The sequence below is a fragment of the Doryrhamphus excisus genome, linkage group LG6 (assembly GCF_037039965.1).
Source record: "Doryrhamphus excisus strain RoL-2023G ecotype Guam linkage group LG6, RoL_Dexc_Guam_v1.1, whole genome shotgun sequence".
Classification (NCBI taxonomy): Eukaryota; Metazoa; Chordata; class Actinopteri; order Syngnathiformes; family Syngnathidae; genus Doryrhamphus; species Doryrhamphus excisus.
In genome coordinates this window covers 627,501-647,429 of record NC_136362.1, presented here as the reverse complement: position 1 = coordinate 647,429, position 19,929 = coordinate 627,501, and the positions used below count along the sequence as shown (strand labels likewise).

The 19,929-nt window shown below is 39.7% G+C and overlaps 1 protein-coding gene across 18 annotated transcripts in view; it reads right to left on the bottom strand.

The window, feature by feature from the left end:
• LOC131138918 (neuronal cell adhesion molecule-like) overlaps positions 1–18,689 on the bottom strand; it is an 87,764-nt gene extending 69,075 nt beyond the window's left edge. For 3 of the 18 annotated variants that reach the window (XM_058088287.2, XM_058088298.2, XM_058088291.2), the window contains exon 1: positions 18,468–18,684. The gene's annotated coding sequence lies outside the window, so the exon portion shown is untranslated. Of the gene's footprint in view, positions 1–18,467 lie in introns of all 18 variants that reach the window. The other 15 variants (XM_078791049.1, XM_078791055.1, XM_078791054.1 and 12 more) reach the window with 10 other exon arrangements.
• Positions 18,690–19,929: the final 1,240 nt, after the last annotated feature.

Here is a 19,929-nt window from a genome sequence, read left to right as displayed (position 1 = left end):
ATCCACTTTTTACCATGATTAGAGCCCTCTAGATATTAAATAACACCCCTATAGTCACCTTTACACCCCTATTAGCAAATGTAGCAGACATAAGGGAAAATGTTATTTCATGTCTAGAGGGCTCTAATAATGTCAAAAGGATGTAAACAAGTTTTCAATGTCTTATGCGTATTTCTTTATTATGTCTACTATATTGCATAACAGGAGTGTAAAGGCGACTATAGGGGTGTTATTTCATGTCTCGAGGGCTCTAATAATGTTCAAAAGTGTATTTGGAAGGTTGTCAACATAAATTCTTATATGTTGTATTTTCTGTTATTCTGTATACTATATTTGATAATAGGAGTGTAAAGGCGACTATAGGGGTGTTATTTTTATGTCTACTCTAATCATGTAAAAAAAAGCACATTTAAACATTTTTAACATTAGGTTTTCTGTTTTATTTCATCTTATGTCCAATACAATGGGTAATAGAAGGGTAAAGGTGAATATAGGGGTGTTATTTCATGCTTAGAGGACTCTATTAATGTTAAAACAGTTTTCTTAACAGTCTTATTTTCTCTTATTATATCAAATACATGAGTAAGAGTGTAAAGGTGATTAGGGGTGTTAAATGATGATAACGTGTCAATGAGGCTAGCATGTTTACCAGTGTTTATTTTTCAGTGTTAAGAATATATGATAAAAAAATAACAAGACCAGCAGTACTTCCTCCTCCATGGCAGCCGTCTGCTTTTCCTTCCCCGGCATGCTCACTGTGGAGCGGCGAGTGAAAAAGCTCGGCATAGTGGTCGGCATCCTGATCCCGGAGTGCCTTTCACATGGTAAACAGTTTTTGTGCTGCCGTATAATACAGCATCTGCTTTATGGCATGGAAGAAATGCATTGTCACCAAGTGGCAGTGAAAGAGCCATTGAAGGCCGGCCAAGATTCTTTACCCCGCCCTTCCAACGCCCCAGGCATCGACCGTGACGCCGAGCCGGAGGGGTCGTGCTCCAATAAGCTCGCGGGATAACCCCGTGTCTCGAACAGACGTGGACAAACACGACTCAAGAGAAAAACAAGCTGATTTAGACAAAGAATCCCTAACGAGCCTTTGCATCCGATCTCGGGGCAGCAACGCAGTCAGCTCTTGGGATGAGAGGCGAGCCGGGGAATCTGGAATACCGGAGATGTTACCACCACGGAATCATAAATCAGCCAGCACACCGGAACACATCCATACCGTCTCTCAGGATCGGTTCTCATTGCGTTTTTGTTATACTTTGTTGACTAAAATGTTTAGTTTTAGCTAGTGGTGCACAATAAGTAAAACCTAAATAAAACTAAAATCATGCTGTTTGCTAACAGCAGAAAGGACACACACCAGCAAATACAAATAGACATTGAAAGTGTGAAGAACAATACATTTCGGGGGGTCACAAATATACAAAAAACAAAAAAAATATATTTAAAAAAAATAGTATGAAAAAAATAAACAAATATTTTTTTTTAAATTAAAAAAATTAATTAACATTTTTTTATTAAAAAAAATCCTAAACTATATTAGGAAAGCAGGAAATGAACAAATGTAACAGTTACTGATTGTAAAAGTACCAGATGGAGGGTTTGGATTTAATAAGCTTTGCTTCTTCCTACTCCTTTTGGACATGTGGAACTGTGAACTGATTATGGGATGCATTCAATTGTAATCTGATGCATGTTCAAATGAAATAAAACCATTACCATTACCATTACCATTACCATTACCATTACCATTACCATATTTTTAATGCTATACTGTGGTGGACACTAAGGGGCAGGTCTCTCACCCAGTCGGCAGGCGGGTTGGGGGCGTGGTTTGATCCCTGTTCTTTTGGCGTGTAAATGTTAGCGGTATATAAGAGATGTTCTATCTTAGTGATACTGTGTTTTTTTTGTTGAGAAATAATGGTAATGGTAATGGTTTTATTTCATTTGAACATGCATCAGATTACAATTGAGTGCATCCCATAATCAGTTACTGGTAAATTACTGGTAAATTTTTCCTCTCTACGACAGGACTGCTGTGCTGTTTTTAAGTACGTCCTCGATATGACAGGACTACACTGCTGTTTTCAAGTACGTATTATAAAAACACTAGTCAAAGATCCTCAATATGACAGGACTGCACTGCTGGGTTGTAATTTTAAGTTACCTCTTTTCTTGAGTAACATCCGGTGTCTACTTCCAGATCGGATTCGTAATCCAACACATATGGATGTATGTTAAAAGTGGACACTAAAACAGGTTTTCATGGAATAGGTACAGATTCTGAAAGCTCTAGAAAGCTTTCTGTGCTTGTTATTGTGTGTAGCTGCGATATACTTATTCTACATAGGTCCCCTTTAAGATCAGTAGTGTTGAGGGGTCATTATTCCTGCAGAGGAGTAGAAGTACCATAATAAAGTTTTGGCTAGTTGTGGGTTCATCCGTCTGCAGTTTGCCCCACAGACAGTTTTAATTTGACTTCAAAGCACAAGGGGATTGCAAGTGGTTTAGGGAAAAGTCAGCATGATTTTTTTTTTGTAGTCATTATCGCCCCGCAACACCCTGGCGTCTCAGCGGCTGTATGAGCGCCGCCCTGCTGGGACGTGGAAAAATAATGAAATGCTCGGGCGACTCTGATCTGAAGGTAATTTAGCTGTTAGCTGATAACCGCATCTGACATTGTCCGTTCTTGCAGTCGCTTTGCAATGATTTCATCACCCCCCCCCCTTTCCACTCAGTGCAGATTATGGGAGTTTAGTTATCACTCTCTCCCAGGGTTGGGGTTTGGATTGCAGCAATGGGGTAATCCTGGGGAGTCTGACTCGGGATGCCGAAAGGCTTAATTAGATTTTTTATTTCACAGCTGAAGGCCGTGGAGAATCTGCTTGTGGTTGCCTTATTTTGTTCTGATTCCACACTCATCTGCCAGCGACGTCTATTTCAAGGCCATGTTTGGCTATCGTGAATATTAGTAGTCTGCCTGAAGCCAGGATCAAACTAGAAACAAATAGTGTTCCTAGTTTTGGAAGGGGAAAAAGACATTTGGAATAGCATCCGTTGCACAACCACAGGGGGACATCCTCATTAGACAGCCCACTTTAGAAACTCCTGTGGGCAGCAACTTGACAATTGCACTGTCAGCTTGAAAAAAAGTCCACTGAAAGCAAAGCATCTCACTGGTGTGAGCTACAGAATCCTTGACAGGCTTAATGAGGGTTGCTTTTTTTAGGGAGCGACTGCATAAAATACCAGTCAAAGATGCACTGTATGATAGGAGACCTCTGCTCTTTAACAATAGAGTCCACAATGGGCCGCACGGTGGACGAGAGGTTAGCGTGCAGGCGACACAGCAAGGGTTCGATTCTCGGTGTTCAAATTCAAACTGCACTTAAAGATCTTTGCATAAAATAAAAGAAATTGCAGTACGTACTGTAAAAACACTAGTCAAAGATCCTCTATATGACAGGACAGCTCTGCTGTTTTGTTTTTCTGGTCAAAAATCTTCTATACAAGGGACTACACTGCTGTTTTTAAGTACGTACTGTAAAAACACTAGTCCAAGGGTGGGCAAACTTTTTGACTCGCGGGCCGCATTGATATGCCAAAATTTACAGGGGGGGGGGCAGACTATATATTTTACACGTAACAGTCCACCTGGTATTATTGTATCTGTAAAATTGTCATGCAATCTGCTATTATTATTTATTATTTTATATTTATATTTAAATATTTTAAAATAATAAAATATTATAATAATTACAATAAAATTAAAATAATAATAATTATATTATTATGTAAATATGCAAATATAACAATAATATTATATATAATTAATATAATAATTAGCATTAATATAATAATTATAATAATCATAATAGTTCTAATAATAATTATAATAATCTAATAATCTAATAATAATCTAATAATAATAATTATTATTATTATTATTATGTGCTTGTGTCCCTTTTTCAGGAGCACTTTGTAAACAACAGACCATGTCAAAAAACGAAATTGATAAAACCATCAAAAGGTTGGCTCAGGCCATGATGCCAGGTTGTATGTTGAGTTTAAATGAAATACTTTGGAAAGATTGGGCGGGCCGTATTCAAACACTTGGCGGGCCGGATGTGGCCCCCGGGCCGTAGTTTGCCCACCCCTGCACTAGTCAAAGATCCTCTATATGACAGGACTGCTCTGCTGTTTTTAAGTACATACTGTAAAAACACTAGTCAAAGATCCTCTATATGACAGGACTGCCCTGTTGTTATTTTTTGGGTCAAAAATCACAACTCCTCTGCTGTTTTTACGTACTTACTGTAAAAACACTAGTCAAAGATCCTCTATATGACAGAACTGCCCTGCTGGGTTTTTTTTTGGTCAAAAATCTTCTATACAACACAACTCCTTTTCTGTTTTTAAGTATGTATTGTAAAAACACCAGTCAAAGATCCTCTATATAACAGGACTACACTGCTGTTTTTAAGTACATACTGTAAAAACACTAGTCAAAGATCCTCTAAATGACAGGACTGCTCTGCTGGGGTTTTTTTTGGTCAAAAATCACAACTCCTCTGCTGTTAACTATTAACTAAGTACTGTAAAAACACAAGTCAAAGATCCTCTATAGAACACAACTCCTCTGCTGTTTTTAAGTCAGCACTATAACAAGGCTAGTCAAAGATCCTCTATTCCAGTGATTTTCAACCATTGCTGTAGCATACTAGTGGTTGTGCATGTGTAAGCTGTTTTTAAGCTTTTAAAAGCTTGCATTTAGACTAGATAAGTTTAATTGCTGAGGGGGGGTTGATCACATTAAGCATTTGGCAGCCCCTCCTGGTGTTTTCAATTGTTCTTCCATTGAACATGGTGCTTATTGTGATGCCTGCACAGCCAGCAATTAGCCCGTTACCACGGGCTGTATGCATCTGTCTCTACACACGGACCCTCGTCAGGATTTAACAGCGCCTTTGTCTTCATTAAGTGTTCTGCTCTTTTAGTTTGGGCCTTGTTTACAACTGCTTTTAGTGTTGCAGCCCGTCCATACACGCACCAACACGGTACTTTTGCAATAACACGGTTAAAGTTGGCTGTGGGAGAGCTAACATGGGTGGGGAGTATCATCAGTCCACCACTCAGCTGTTTAAAGTCCATGGTACAAAGAGAGATGCTTTAAGTGGTTGGAATCAATCCAAAAGCATTCTATCATATGGGCATTCTTACTGTAATAGCACTTTTTAATCATCATCATAAGCATTGTCTAAAAGCCTACATGGGAGATGAGTCTTCAACCAGTCATGATGTGCTATATATATCACGATATTGACACTTACTATGGTACCCATTATGGCATTGGATGGTCATATCACCTCGTACGTCGGTACGTGACAAAAAATAAAAATAAAAATAAAAATAAAAATAAAAATAAAAATAAAAATAAAAATAAAAATAAAAATAAAAATAAAAATAAAAATAAAAATAAAAATAAAAATAAAAATAAAAATAAAAATAAAAATAAAAATAAAAATAAAAATAAAAATAAAAATAAACTATATTGACAGTTAGTATGGTGCCCATTATGTCATTGTATGGTCATATTACCTTGTACTTTGGTATGTAACAAAAAATAGTAAAAAAAAATGTACATTTAAAAAAAATAAAAAAGAAAAAGAAAAAAAAGAAAAAAAAACAAAAACCAAAAATAAATTAATTAAAAAATATATAAACAAAAAATACACAGAAAAAAAAAACTAAAAAACTTAAACTATATTGGGAAAGCAGGAAGTGAACAAATGTAACAGTTACTGACTGTAAAAGTACCAGATGGAGGGGTAGGATTTAATAAGCTTTGGAACTGTGAACTGATTATGGGATGCACTCAATTGTAATCTGATGCATGTTCAAATGAAATAAAACCATTACCATTATCATATTTCAACTCTATGCAAATATGATGATGTTATTCTTGTAAAAAATTACTTTTTTCTGATGATATTTTGACTTTATTCCTATGAAAATACTACTGATTTTTCAATTTGGTCTTCAGTCTGGACCAAAAATTGACCCGGGGCCATACTTTGGACACCCGTGTTCTAAAGAGTGACTATTCACGTTAAAAATGCATACTACAATCCTTTAAAGACTTGCATGGAGGCGTCCTCTACCTCGCCTTTTGAGTATCGTGGCCTCTCATGGCGAGATGGCAGCCATTGTGCCTTTTTTTTTTATTTAGGCCCGCAAAGCCCAAAAGCAGCCAACCTTGACGTCCAAAGCATTGGGTGGACTTCACATGGGAGTCTTTTGGATGTCTGCCAGCTACAAAGCCAATGTAAGCAACACCATTCACTCGCTACACAAAAGGTGGAATTGTGTGTCCAAAAAAAATGTTAAAACTTGAAACCACTTCATTTTGCTGCAGGGAGGTTGAAGAACACGATGAGCGGTTCCATGGCTCATGGCAATTTAAAAAGGACATAACTATAAAACTAATTGCAAAAGAACATACGCAACAGACGGAGGGAACAAAGACTAAAGACTGAAGGTGATGCTCATAAAGGAAGCTCCCATTTATCCATCGGCAATTCCAACCAACCCCTTCGTCATCTCGCTCCATCAGCATGAATGATGTCTGTGACAATTACATCCTTCCATCCCCCTAAGACGGCACAAGTGACCTCCAGGAGATTACTGTGGTTGCTCTTCCATAGCTTACATTTCATCTTCAATTGCACACAGCACAAACCACTTGATGGTGGTGGTGATGATGGTGGTGGTGGGGGGGGGGGGGTCTTCACCATAAATCATTTTCACACGCATCTCTCAGGGGCGGTGGAGAACAATCGTGTCCGTGTTGTGAAAGGACGATGACAAAAATGCACCAAATCCTTTTCATCTTGAAAGACAATAAATACAAAGTCATTGTTGTATTATTGAGTATCATTAGCTAGCATTCATTAGTAATACAGGGTCCCATCCACTGTATTTTCTAGACTGGATAAAATCTTTCACCATGAGATCGGGCCGATCCGGTTGCCGAAACCACATTGGTAACTCCGAGCCACTCGAAAAATAAATAAATAAATAAAATTTTAAATTAAAAATTACAAAAAAATAAACTCAGAACCACTCTGGGTCGATGGCGTAAACCAGCTTCATTTTGGAATAAGTTGCTGTGGACTGATGGAACTAAAACTACTACTAACTAAAACTAACTACTAACTACTATGATCATGTTAGCATGCTAGCAATGCTAACATGCGAACGCCTAGTGCTGTTTGAATATGTCTGCCCAAGAAAATACCAAAAAGGGTAGTATGCTAATTTTACTAAGCTGCTAGAATGCGAACATTAGCGTGCTAACACCTAGCATGATAGCGCTTGTGTTTATTAAGTTCATATTCATGAAAGTCTCAAAAAATGCTAGTATGCTCATGTTAGCATGCTAACAATGCTAACATGCTAATGCCTAGTATGATAGTGGTGTTTAAATATGTCTGCTCAAGAAAATAACAAAAAGCTAGTATGCCAATGTTACAATGCTGCTACAATGCTAACATTAGCGTGCTAACACCTAGCATGATAGCGCTTGTGTTTACTAAGTTCATATTCATTAAAGTCTCAAAAAATGCTAGTATGCTTACGTTAGCATGCTAGCAGTGCTAACATGCTAATGCCTAGTAGAATAGTGGTGTTTAAATATGTATGCTCAAGAAAATAGCAAAAAAATGCTAGTATGCTCATGTTAGCATGCTAGCAGTGCTAACATGTGAATGCCTAGTATGACAGTGGTGTTTACATGTCTGCCCAAGAAAATAGCAAAAAAGCTAGTATGCTAATGTTACAATGCTGCAAGGGTGCTAACATTAGTGGGCTAACACCTAGCATGATAGCGCTTGTGTTTACTAAGTTCATATTCATGAAAATCTCAAAAAATGCTAATATGCTCACGTTAGCATGCTAGCACTGCTAACATGCTAATGCCTAGTATAATAATGGTGTTTAAATATGTATGCTCCAAAAAATAGCAAAAAATGCTAGTATGCTCATGTTAGCATGCTAGCAGTGCTAACATGTGAATGCCTAGTATGACAGTGGTGTTTAAATGTCTGCCCAAGAAAATAGCAAAAAAGCTAGTATGCTAATGTTACAATGCTGCAAGGGTGCTAACATTAGCGTGTTAACACCTAGCATGATAGCGCTTGTGTTTACTAAATTCATATTCATGAAAGTCTCAAAAAATGCTAGTATGCTCATGTTCGCATGCTAGCAATGCTAACGTGCTAATGCCAAGCATGACAGTGGTGTTTATATACATATGTGCGCTCAAGAAAATAGCAAGAAAGCTAGTATGCTAATGTTACAATGCTGCTAGGATGCTAACATTAGTGTGCTAACACCTAGCATGATAGCGCTTGTGTTTACTAAGTTCATATTCATGAAAGTCTCAAAAAATGCTAGTATGCTCACATTAGCATGCTAGCAGTGCTAACATGCTAATGCTTAGTATAATAGTGGTGTTTAAATATGTATGCTCAAGAAAATAGCAAAAAAATGCTAGTATGCTCATGTTAGCATGCTAGCAGTGCTAACATGCTAATGCCTAGTACAGGGGTGTCAAACTCATTTCGCATCGTGGGCCACATACGGCCTAGGGAGATGTCAAGTGGGCCGGACCATTAAAATTATACCATACTCTGCTATAAATAACCAAAATATCATGTCTTTCCTTTGTTTTGGTGTAAAGAAGCACAAGAACATTAGGAAAATATTGAAATTTAATGAACTATCCTTTTACAAAACATTTCATGAAACACCTCATATTTCCTTAGACAAATGTGCAATTTACTTTTATCATTCACAAATATGCATTGCAACTGATCCCACTGATTGTACAAAGGCACAAAACTTTAATTGGTACTGAAAAATATAGTAATGCACTTTAAGATTAAATGAGACTTTTAAAGAAAGGGATTTTTAAGCCACTTACACATATGCATATAAAATCTAAATGTAATCCCTGCGTACACCTTACAAACTAAGGAGAACAGCATTTTAAAGGTGTTAGTCTAGTCTGGACTTGTATTTGTTCCTGAAACTTGGCATCTTTTGGCCTGTACAAGTGCATCAACACCAGGTGTCATGTCCTGACTAGCTGTCACTTTCAGAATGTCATTTAAGTGCTTGTTTGTGAGCCTTGAACGCATTTTTGTTTTATTGATATTCATCACTGAGAAAATTTGTTCACAAAGGTAGGTTGTCCTAAACATGCACAAAATTTTAGCAGCCAGGGCTGTTAATTTGGGGTACCCTGGTGGTAGATACTGATAAAATCTGTCCAGACCTACAGAGGCAAATTTGCCCTTCAAATCTGCATCACACTGCAAATCAATTATCTCTAGCTGAATTTCGACCGGCAGATCAGAAGCTTTAACTGTGAAAGGTGAGCGAAAAACTGAAAATTCTGTCTTGGGTAGTTAGGTAGCTGGCTTTTACCGCTGCTTCACTGACTTCTCGGCTCTTGATGAAAGTTGACTGCTGTTTCCTCAGACCCGCCAGCAATTCGTTAATCTTATCTCTTCTCAGATGTCCTTGCAAGCCGTCATATTTTTCGCTGTGATGAGTCTCGTAGTGGCGTCGAATATTATATTCCTTCAATACCGAAACTTGTTGCAAACACACCAAGCACAAAGGTTTTCCGTGCATCTCTGTAAATAAATAGGACGTGGTCCATTTTTCTTTGAAAATTCTACACTCCTTATCTACTTTTCTCCGTTTGGATAACGACATTTTGGCTAATGAGGGTGTAGCAGAGAGGTAGAGACCAAGGTATTAACAACGTCGTAACAAGCAGCAGATGGCGCATTGATACCGTCTGCTGTTTTCAGTCTGTCTCAGTGATGCGGCTTGTCTTCTACTCTGATGGAAAGAGTGCGCCCCTTAGCGGATAATCCATGAATTGCAGCAAATTAAAAATATTAATTCCATGTCTTTTATGCATTTTTTCCACTTTCAAATTATCCTGCGGGCCTGATCGAACCTCCTTGGGGGCCGGTTCCGGCCCGCGGGCCGTATGTTTGACACCCCTGGCCTAGTATGATAGTGGTGTTTAAATATGTCTGCCCAAGAAAATAACAAAAAGCTTGTATGCTAATGTTACAATGCTGCTAGGATGCTAACATTAGTGTGCTAACACCTAGCATGATAGCGCTTGTGTTTCATTTTCATGAAAGTCTCAAAAAATGCTAGTATGCTTATGTTAGCGTACTAGCACTGCTAACATGTGAATGGCTAGCATGATAGTGGTGTTTATATATGTATGGTCATGAAAATAGCAAAAAAGCTAGTATGCTAATGTTACAATGCTGCTAGGATGCTAACATTAGCTAACACCTAGCATGATAGCGCTTGTGTTTACTAAGTTCATATTCATGAAAGTCTCAAAAAATGCTAGTATGCTCATGTTGGCATGCTAGCAATGCTAACGTGCTAATGCCAAGCATGATAGTGGTGTTTATATACATATATGTGCTCAAGAAAATAGCAAAAAAGCTAGTATGCTAATGTTACAATGCCGCTAGGATGCTAACATTAGTGTGCTAACACCTAGCATGATAGCACTTGTGTTTACTAAGTTCATATTCATGAAAATGTCAAAAAATGCTAATATGCTCACGTTAGCATGCTAGCAGTGCTAACATGCTGATGCCTAGTATAATAGTGGTGTTTAAATATGTATGCTAAAGAAAATAGCAAAAAAATGCTAGTATGCTCATGTTACCATGCTAGCAGTGCTAACATGCTAATGCCTAGCATGATAGTGGTGTTTATATATGTATGCTCAAGAAAATAGCAAAAAAGCTAGTATGCTAATGTTACAATGCTGCTAGGATGCTAACATTAGCATGCTAACACCGAGCATGATAGCGCTTGTGTTTACTAAGTTCATATTCATGAAAGTCTCAAAAAATGCTCGTATGCTCATGTAAGTGTGCTAGCAATGCTAACATGCTAATGCCTAGCATGATAGTGGTGTTTATATATGTATGCTCAAGAAAATAGCAAAAAAGTTGATACATTTGTCCCCCCAAACACGACAAAACAAACCCCAGCAGGAGTCGTCTTTGTATTTGGGGCTTCTGATAGCTCACAAGACGTACCAATTCATCTCCAGCTGAATGGCGGAATCTCCAATCTAGACTGGGATTTGTTTTCCATTCCGTTCTTTCTTTTGTGTCCCCTTTGAGATTTTTTTCCCAAGATTCCTGTGGCTGCTTTGGGGGCGGTGGGGGCACTAAGGGGGATGAAAATAAGAGAGAGGGGGAAAGAGAAGCCCATTGGCTTCCCCAGAATCTCGAGCCAAGCTGTCATCTCTCCGGGATTAAGGGCCCTTCAGTGGTGGCTGTCGAGGCGCTAACTTGGTGTCTTCCCCTATGATGGGGCGTGGGAGGGGTCCGTGTAGGGGGGTGGCGGCGTGATGGCATTAGCGGGGTCTGGCCCAAATAAGATCTTGAGGTCAGTGAGTCTTCTGAAGCATGGAAAAGCCACTTTTGTGTTTCTATGTCAACTTTATTCATGAGTGTCTCCTTTGCTGTTGCGTCATGTGCCAAGGCGACTAGTTAATTTACGCCCCCCCTTACCGTTTATTTCAACAATCCCACCACCCCGCCCCCTCCTAGATTCTACAGGACGCATAGCCAGTCCATGGGAGGCCTGCCTCTGGAGTGCTCTTCGGAAAGCATTAAAATCAAATGGAAGCTCAGATACCCCAGTTTGTACTGTCCTCGGTCTGGGGTCTGGGGGGAAGGAACAGATGCTCAAGCAAAAAAGAGAAAACAAGAATCTCTTTGTTCTCAGCATAGAATTAAGTACATGATCCACCCCTCCTAATGCTCTTCACTGCAACCCCCCAAAAAGCTCCGGATACTAGTCCTTTCCCTGTCTATCTTCCAGCAACAAAAGAGCAAACAGTTTATATCCTCTGGTCTCAATCAGTGGAAAGGTTTTTTGAAAATCAGTCCAAGGTCAGGTTTCAGATTTTGGGCTAGAATTAGGATTAAAGGTTCGAGGTTGGCGTTGGTTTCTACAAACAAAACTACACAAGGTGGTCCAGTGTGCTAGGTCTACACTAAGGATCGACTGATACATCAGCCGGCCGATATTTTTGTTCTTTACTTGAATCAGTATTGAAGTTCAGATTTTGAAGATCAGTCCAAGGTCAGGTTTCAGATCTAGGGTTAGAATTCGGATTAGGGGTTCGAGGTTGGCTTTGGATTCTATCTATCTATCCGATCCGGACCAACCCAACCGGACCACTTTGCACAGTAACCTTTGTTAGGAATCCATGGTCCCTTCATGAGTTGCGTTCTGCTCTGTTTTAAGCAGTTTCTGTTTCAATTTCCCTGCGATCTGTCAAACTGTGGACTCAGGTGTAGACTAGTGATCGACCGATATGTTTTTGATATGACCGATATGGATCGGTCAATACTTATTGTAGACCTAGCCCACTGGACCACCTTGTGTAGTTTTGTAATCCAATTTCTAACCCTAAATCTGAAACCTGACCTTCGACTGATCTTCAAAATCTGAACTTCAATACCGATTCAAGTAAAGAACGCAAATATCGGCCTGATATATCGGCCGGCCGATGTATCGGTCGATCCTTAGTGTAGACCTAGCCCACTGGACCACCTAATGTAATTTTGTAATCCAATTTCTAACCCTAAATCTGAAACCTGACCTTGGACTGATCTTCAAAATCTGAATTTCAATACCGATTCAAGTAAAGAACGCAAATATCGGACTGATATATCGCCCGACCAATGTATCGTCGATCCTTAGTGTAGACCCAGCCCCTTGGACCACATTGTGTAGTTTTGTTTGTAGAAACCAAAGCCAACCTCGAACCCCTAATCTGAATTCTAACCCTAAATCTGAAACCTGACCTTGGACTGATCTTCAAAATCTGAACTTCAATACCGATTCAAGTAAAGAACGCAAATATCGGCCTGATATATCGGCCGGCCGATGTATCGGTCGATCCTTAGTGTCGACCTAGCCCACTGGACCACCATGTGTAGTGTTGTTTGTAGAAACCAAAGCCAACCTCGAACCCCTAATCTGAATTCTAACCCTAAATCGGAAACCTGACCTTGGACTGATCTTCAAAATCTGAACTTCAATACCGATTCAAGTAAAGAACGCAAATATCGGACCGATATATCGGCCGACTGTATTGGTCGATCCTTAGTGTAGACCTAGCCCACTGGACCACCTTATGTAGTTTTGTAATCCGAATTCTAACCCTAAATCTGAAACCTGACCTTGGACTGATATTCAAAATTTGAACTTCAATACCGATTCAAGTAAACAACGCAAATATCGGCCCGATATATCTTCTTTGCATGTACTCATGTAGATTTGTTCAAACTACAACCACAGACAATGTTCAGGCTAATGAGGCCCCCGATCGTCTCCCAAAGTGAGGCTGCTACAAGCGACCGGTAACACGGGAACACACAGACCTACATTGACACTAATAGATCAGCGAGGGCCTCCTCATTTGTCCCCACAGATTCAGGCCCGACACAGCAGAAGAGCTGGCTGCTAGATGGTGTCCATTCAGGACAAGTGCAGTCGTCAACTGTCTAACAGTCAGCCAGACGCAGTCGCCTATGATAGCTCTTTGGTTAATTGTGCCTGTGGAATTATGCATGAAGAGAAATGACTGCATAGTCTGGACTACCAGGAGTTTATACAATATCAGCTTATTCAACTGTGCAGTGCAAGCATTACTGTTTGGATTCTAATCCCACCAGGATTTAGTGGGATGCTGCACAAACAAAATGCATCCCATTAGTAGAAAAGAGTAAGATTGGTGTCCAATCTTACTCCAGCTAGGATCTCTATCTGGACCAAAATTTGAAACACTTATATGCTAGGACTACGTTAAAAAGCCATAGCATTTCAGTATGTGGAATCAAACTATGGAATGGATTGAGTAAGGACCTCAAACAATGCACAACGATGAGCCAATTCAAGAAACAATACAAGCAGTTGATGTTTGCTAAATACAAGGATGAAGAGTCTTGAACCAGTCATGATGTGCTATACATATCACTATATTGACACTTACTATGGTACCCATTATGGCATTGGATGCTCATATCACCTCCTACTTCGGTATGTGACAAAAAAAATATTTTATTTTATTTTTTGTTTAATTATATAATCATATACAATAATTTAATTAATTTTTAAAACTAAAAAAACCTTAAACTATATTATGAAAGCAGGAAGTGAACAAATGTAACAGTTACTGATTATAAAAGTACCAGATGGAGGGGTAGGATTGAATGAGCTTTGCTTCTTCCTACTCCTTTTGGACATGTGGAACTGGGAACTGATTATGGGATGCACTCAATTGGAATCTGATGCATGTTCAAATGAAATACAACCATTACCATTACCATTACCATTACCATTACCATTACCATTACCATTACCATTACCATTACCATTACCATTACCATTACCATTACCATTACCATTACCATAAAAAGTTAGACATTAAAAACTGGATTTAAACAGGTGGGTTTTGAGTTGTTTTTTGAAGGTGGGTCTTGGTCTTACAGGGGAGTGCCAGGAGATTGGAGTCTGAGGAGCGATGGGGGCGCGGGGGATTGTGTGGATGAAGGAGGTCTGTGAGGTATGGAGGGGTCAGATTGTGGAGAGCTTTGTAGGTGATGAGAAGGACTTTGAAATGGATGCGTTGGGGGGGACGGGAAGCCAGTGGAGGTTTTTAAGGACCGGGGTAATGTGCTCATGGGAGCAGGTGAGTTGTGAATATATTGTAGTTTGTTGAGGGTTTTGGATGTTTTACCGTAAAGAATTGTTTTAGCTCTGAATAAATGTTTGGATATTGTATTTTAATGCATCTATTTTTATTTCTTTTTTCTCTCCTGTAAAGCGCCTTTGAGTACTCTGAAAAGCGGTATACAAATAAAATGTATTATTATAATGTTGCCATCTTTCACCACAACATGTCAAAAAGTCCAAGTCCAACAAATCATCACATAACTTTCCAATGAGTCGCATACCACTTCCTGTGAGAGATGACCATCCACGTCACCGCCATTGACTCTTCTCTATGAGACACTTTGTCCCGGCCTGAGGTTATCGAGGGGGGGTTCACCACCCCACAGACTGGTTGCTTACAGAAGAAGGCAGTCTGCATGCCGTTGTCAACCCACGGACAGAAATCGGTGGAATTTTATTGTCCAACACCCAAGCTTTTCCCACAGCCCCCTCGGAGACATGCCGCCATCTTTTAGGTTGCGGTGAAGCGGCGGGTGCACCGACAATAACCCCAACGTGTGTCCTGATAATCCCCCGCTTATGCAAATCTCCCCCACTGAATGGTGAAAGTTAAGATGGCAGCTCAATGTAGGTCACTATCCGGTTCTTGGTATCTCATATCTCGTGAAGCGGACAACCTCGGCTGAAACAGCAACCAATGCGGATGGGCGTTTGTATTTGTTTGTGCGAAGACAATACCGCCACACAAGTCCGTGATGCCGTGATCGTCTTATGCAGATTAACAGTAGTCTGCTGGGGCTGCACAAACATGACAAGAAAGTGTGTCAGCACGACGAGAGACCAGCAGGAACAATGGGGGGGGGGGTCATTAACACTGCCATTAATGAGTCTAGATAGATAGATGGATGGAAGGATGGATGGGAGGGTAATGGATGGATGGATGGGTAATGGATGGATAGATGGATAGATGGATAGATAGATAGATAGATAGATAGATAGATAGATAGATAGATGGATGGATGGATGGATGGATGGATGGATGGGTGGGTGGGTGGATGGATGGATGGATGGATGGATGGATGGATGGATGGATGGAGAGTGGATGGATGGATAGATGGGTGGAAAGATGGAAGGGTGGATGAATGGATCGATGGTTGGTGAGTGGATGGATGGAAGGATGGATGGGAGGGTAATGGATGGATGGATGGATGGATGGATGGATGGATGGATGGATGGATGGATGGATGATGGATGGATGGATGGAAGGATGGAAGGATGGAAGGATGGAAGGATGGAAGGATGGAAGGATGGATGGTAGGTAGGTAGGTAGGTAGGTAGGTAGGTAGGTAGGTATGTAGGTAGGTAGAAAGAAATGTCTATTCCAGCAAACAGTGAAAGTGTGCGGCCCGAGTGAGAGTGTGTGAGCGGGAACATGGTGAGAAAGGGGGAGGGGTGTACGGGGTGCGCGAGGACCCCTTATGCCCCCAAACCAGACAGAGGGATGGGGGGGGGTTCAGAGTGGGAATGTGTAGTTTTTTGTTTGTAGGTTTGCTGCTGGTGGACCCCGGCGAGGGGGGGGGGGGTGTTGATGGTGCAAACAAGACATGTACGGGTGGCGATATGAACATGAGGGGGAATTAAAAACATGGCCGAGCAAATCAGCTTATAAAAAAGGGACGTAAGGGATTTGTGAGCAGAGGCTTTGCTGTCAACAATGCAGCAACAAACAAATGTCAACTGTCTATGTGTGCATGGTGATATATGTCAATACTTGTTGATGTCTGCCAATATGAAGCACACACCTGCTGTATGGAATCGTGCTAGCATACAATCACGCTTGTATCATCATCGACAATTAGGACAATTAGTTTAGCTTCATGGCGGCAATGTTTTCCAACCAAATTTACTCACACTGAAAGGTCTCTGCCAAATTCTACAGTCGGTGTATCACAGAGCATATCAAGCTGTATGAGAATTTTCAAGTCAATTCCACTTAAGGGGGTTCAAATTTAAATGATTTGTGGGGGTTTAAATGAAAAGTGTTTGGAATTTTGAACATCATCCACAATTCTTATGTAAGACATATATGTAAGACATATAAAGATATAAAACAGATCCAAAGAAACAGCTAAGAATGGAGAAAGCCTTCTGAAAAATAAGACCAAAAGTCAAAACAAACCTCCATTTTCATTATGTTATTATTTATATTATTAACATTGCTACGCCACAGCTACTAGCCGACTAGCGACGAGCTTCACCACACATTCGTCCATAACGACTCGGGCCGCTAGCCAAAGGTAACGCTACTATTTGGAGCTTTTTGTTTTTGACGCTAGGTGTAGTATTCCTTTCTATGTGAAATCAATGCACCCAGGAAGGAAGTTCTTAAAATACTACAATACTATGACATGTTATCATGAAAATGTTATCAGAAAACCACAAGGGACTGTTTTGGCCGACACGTCTCTTCAACATTACGTGGAAGTCTGGAACAGTCCCTGCCAGAATTGGTGGTCCCCCTTTTTACCCAGTGGGTGTGTTCCACCTTTCGGAGGATCATACTCCGAATACTCCGGGAGTACGGTATACGGTATTCGAACAAACAAAGCAGGAGCCTGGTTAATATTGCAGTAAGTCCAGCCTGTTTCTGGTGTCTATGAAATGTCTATGAAAATTTCTATAAACACAATTTCAATACATCAAGGGAGTCCAGTTCAGTGATTTCCTTGGAAACAAGGAATTATGATTCCTTTCTGTTGTTTCATTCATTTCCTCCCTTGTCCAGAATTCCTTCTTCCAGTTTCGGACAAATATTAACGAACCTCTTACCCTGGACTGGTCGCCAGTCAATCACAGGGCATATATAGACAAACAACCATTCACACTCACATTCATACCTATGGACAATTTGGAGTCGCTAATTAACCTAGCATGTTTTTTTTTTTTTGGAATGTGGGAGGAAACCGGAGTACCCGGAGAAAACCCACGCATGCACGGGGAGAACATGCAAACTCCACACAGAGATGGCCGAGGGTGGAATTGAACCCTGGTCTCCTAGCTGTGATGTCTGTGCGCTACAACTAAATATGAAACACTTACATGAACTACATTAAAAAGCCATAGCATTTCAGTATGTGGAATCAAACTATTTTTTTAACATAAAAATTTTACATATTTTTTAAACTTTTATAAAAAATTAAAAAAATTAAAAAATATATAATAAGGTAATAATAAGGTAAAAAATAACAAAATAATAAAATTTTAATAAAATTAAAAAAATACAATTAAAAATTAAAACAAAAAAATGAAATTTTCCAACCCCTGTATTTTTTCCACAGCCTATTTTTTGAGACTTTAGCAGTGGCAGTGTGCATCAAGAGTGGTGTTTACTGAGCAGAGCACACAAATGTAAACAATGCTGTGCCAAACAGGAAGCCATGACACTTTCTGCATACACTTTAGTTCTTAATAAAGACAAATAAACATCAGTGAAGTGAAAGTGAACATGGTGCAATGCAAGGAGGGGAGCTCCACATGTCATTAGCCGCCTTTGCAGCAGTAGCAGCAGCAGCACCTTCCACGCAAATGTGATTATTTGGTGCAAATCTCGTGTGAAGCCATGATGAGGATGATGTGCGTGAACTCACCTTCTTCGTCTTCCTCAGCGGGTGTCTTCATTCAGCGTGTCCACTCGTAGCGATGCTGTGCTTCCTCCTCTCTGGATGGAATCCCTCTCCTGCCTGCTCGGCTCTCCTCTCTGCTACACACACGCGCGCACGCTCACACGCATCCATGCTCAGACGGGAGCGCGCGGCTGTCTGTCTCGGTGCGCGCTCACGACGAAGAGATGAATTTGTTCTTGTTGATGTTTAAAACACCACACCAAAATCATCCCGATTTTAATGTATTTGCCTGCAGACGCGCTTATAGGCGACAGCTGGACGAGTTTGGGGATTTGATTTTGAAAAAAAATCTATAAAGTAGTGCTTTTGTGATTAGGTTAGAAAAAGTTATGTGCTTATAACATGAGCGTTTTAAGGCTGTGTATTGTTAGATGTGAACCAAGAGGATAAAATATACTTTTTGACTCAATTAAATGAATTACGGTCTTTAAAATACGGTCATATCGTTTAGTTTGCGAGCTGGCTACTTCCTGGTTCCTGGGTGACGTCATAGAACAGACCATGTTTAATAGAAGAGCAAGGGGAAAGCGTTTTTCTATCACGCCTGAAAACGGCAAAAAGACAACATAAATTTCAACAACTAAAGCGAACCAAATTGTAAATTAGCCGTATTTTTGTTTGTTGGTGAACTGGCTAGAGAAATTGCGAGTCACGAACGAGTCGTTTAAATCCTTTCACATATTCACCCCTGCTACCGCCATTAAAAAAGGTTAAGAACACGAATGGCAACAGCTGCCCAAGAGGGTCCAACTAGCAAACTAACAAAGAAAAACAAGAGCAAAAATTGAAATTTTACGAGAATAAAATCAGAATTGTGAGAAAAAAGTCTTATTCTAGCATATCTGTGTTGCCTCACAGGAACCTTTTGTGATTAATTAACTTAATCCCCGCCATTTTTTTTTAGAAGACAACAATACAGTAGCCGCCATTATAGATGATTTTCAAGTCACACCGAATATTAACATGACATGACATGGAACCTCCCTAAAGGAGGCTCCTGGTAGCTCGTTGCTACCTTTTTGTGTTCTTTAGTAAACAGCAGCAGAACACAAGTTTGAGGGAAAAATCTGTTCACAACTATAAAAGGAAGCTTTTTGTGAAAAGATGCATTTCAAGCATAATTTTTACTTTTGACAGCTCCAAAATGTAAACAAATATACCAACATTAACACCATGTGGAGGTTTTTATGGCTTCAAATTGAAAAAAAATTAAAAACATAAATACATCTTAGTTACCCAAGTATTGGAAAAAGCTAAAGAAAAAGAAAACACGTCGGACAGAAGATGCTAAACCAATGGAGTCGATCCTGTTGACGTCCAAATTATGTTTGATGGACAATTTAATTTATTTCATTTTGTTGCTCAGGTTATAACTTAAAAAATAATGTATATAATTATTATTTCAATTAAATTGACATTATTTTTG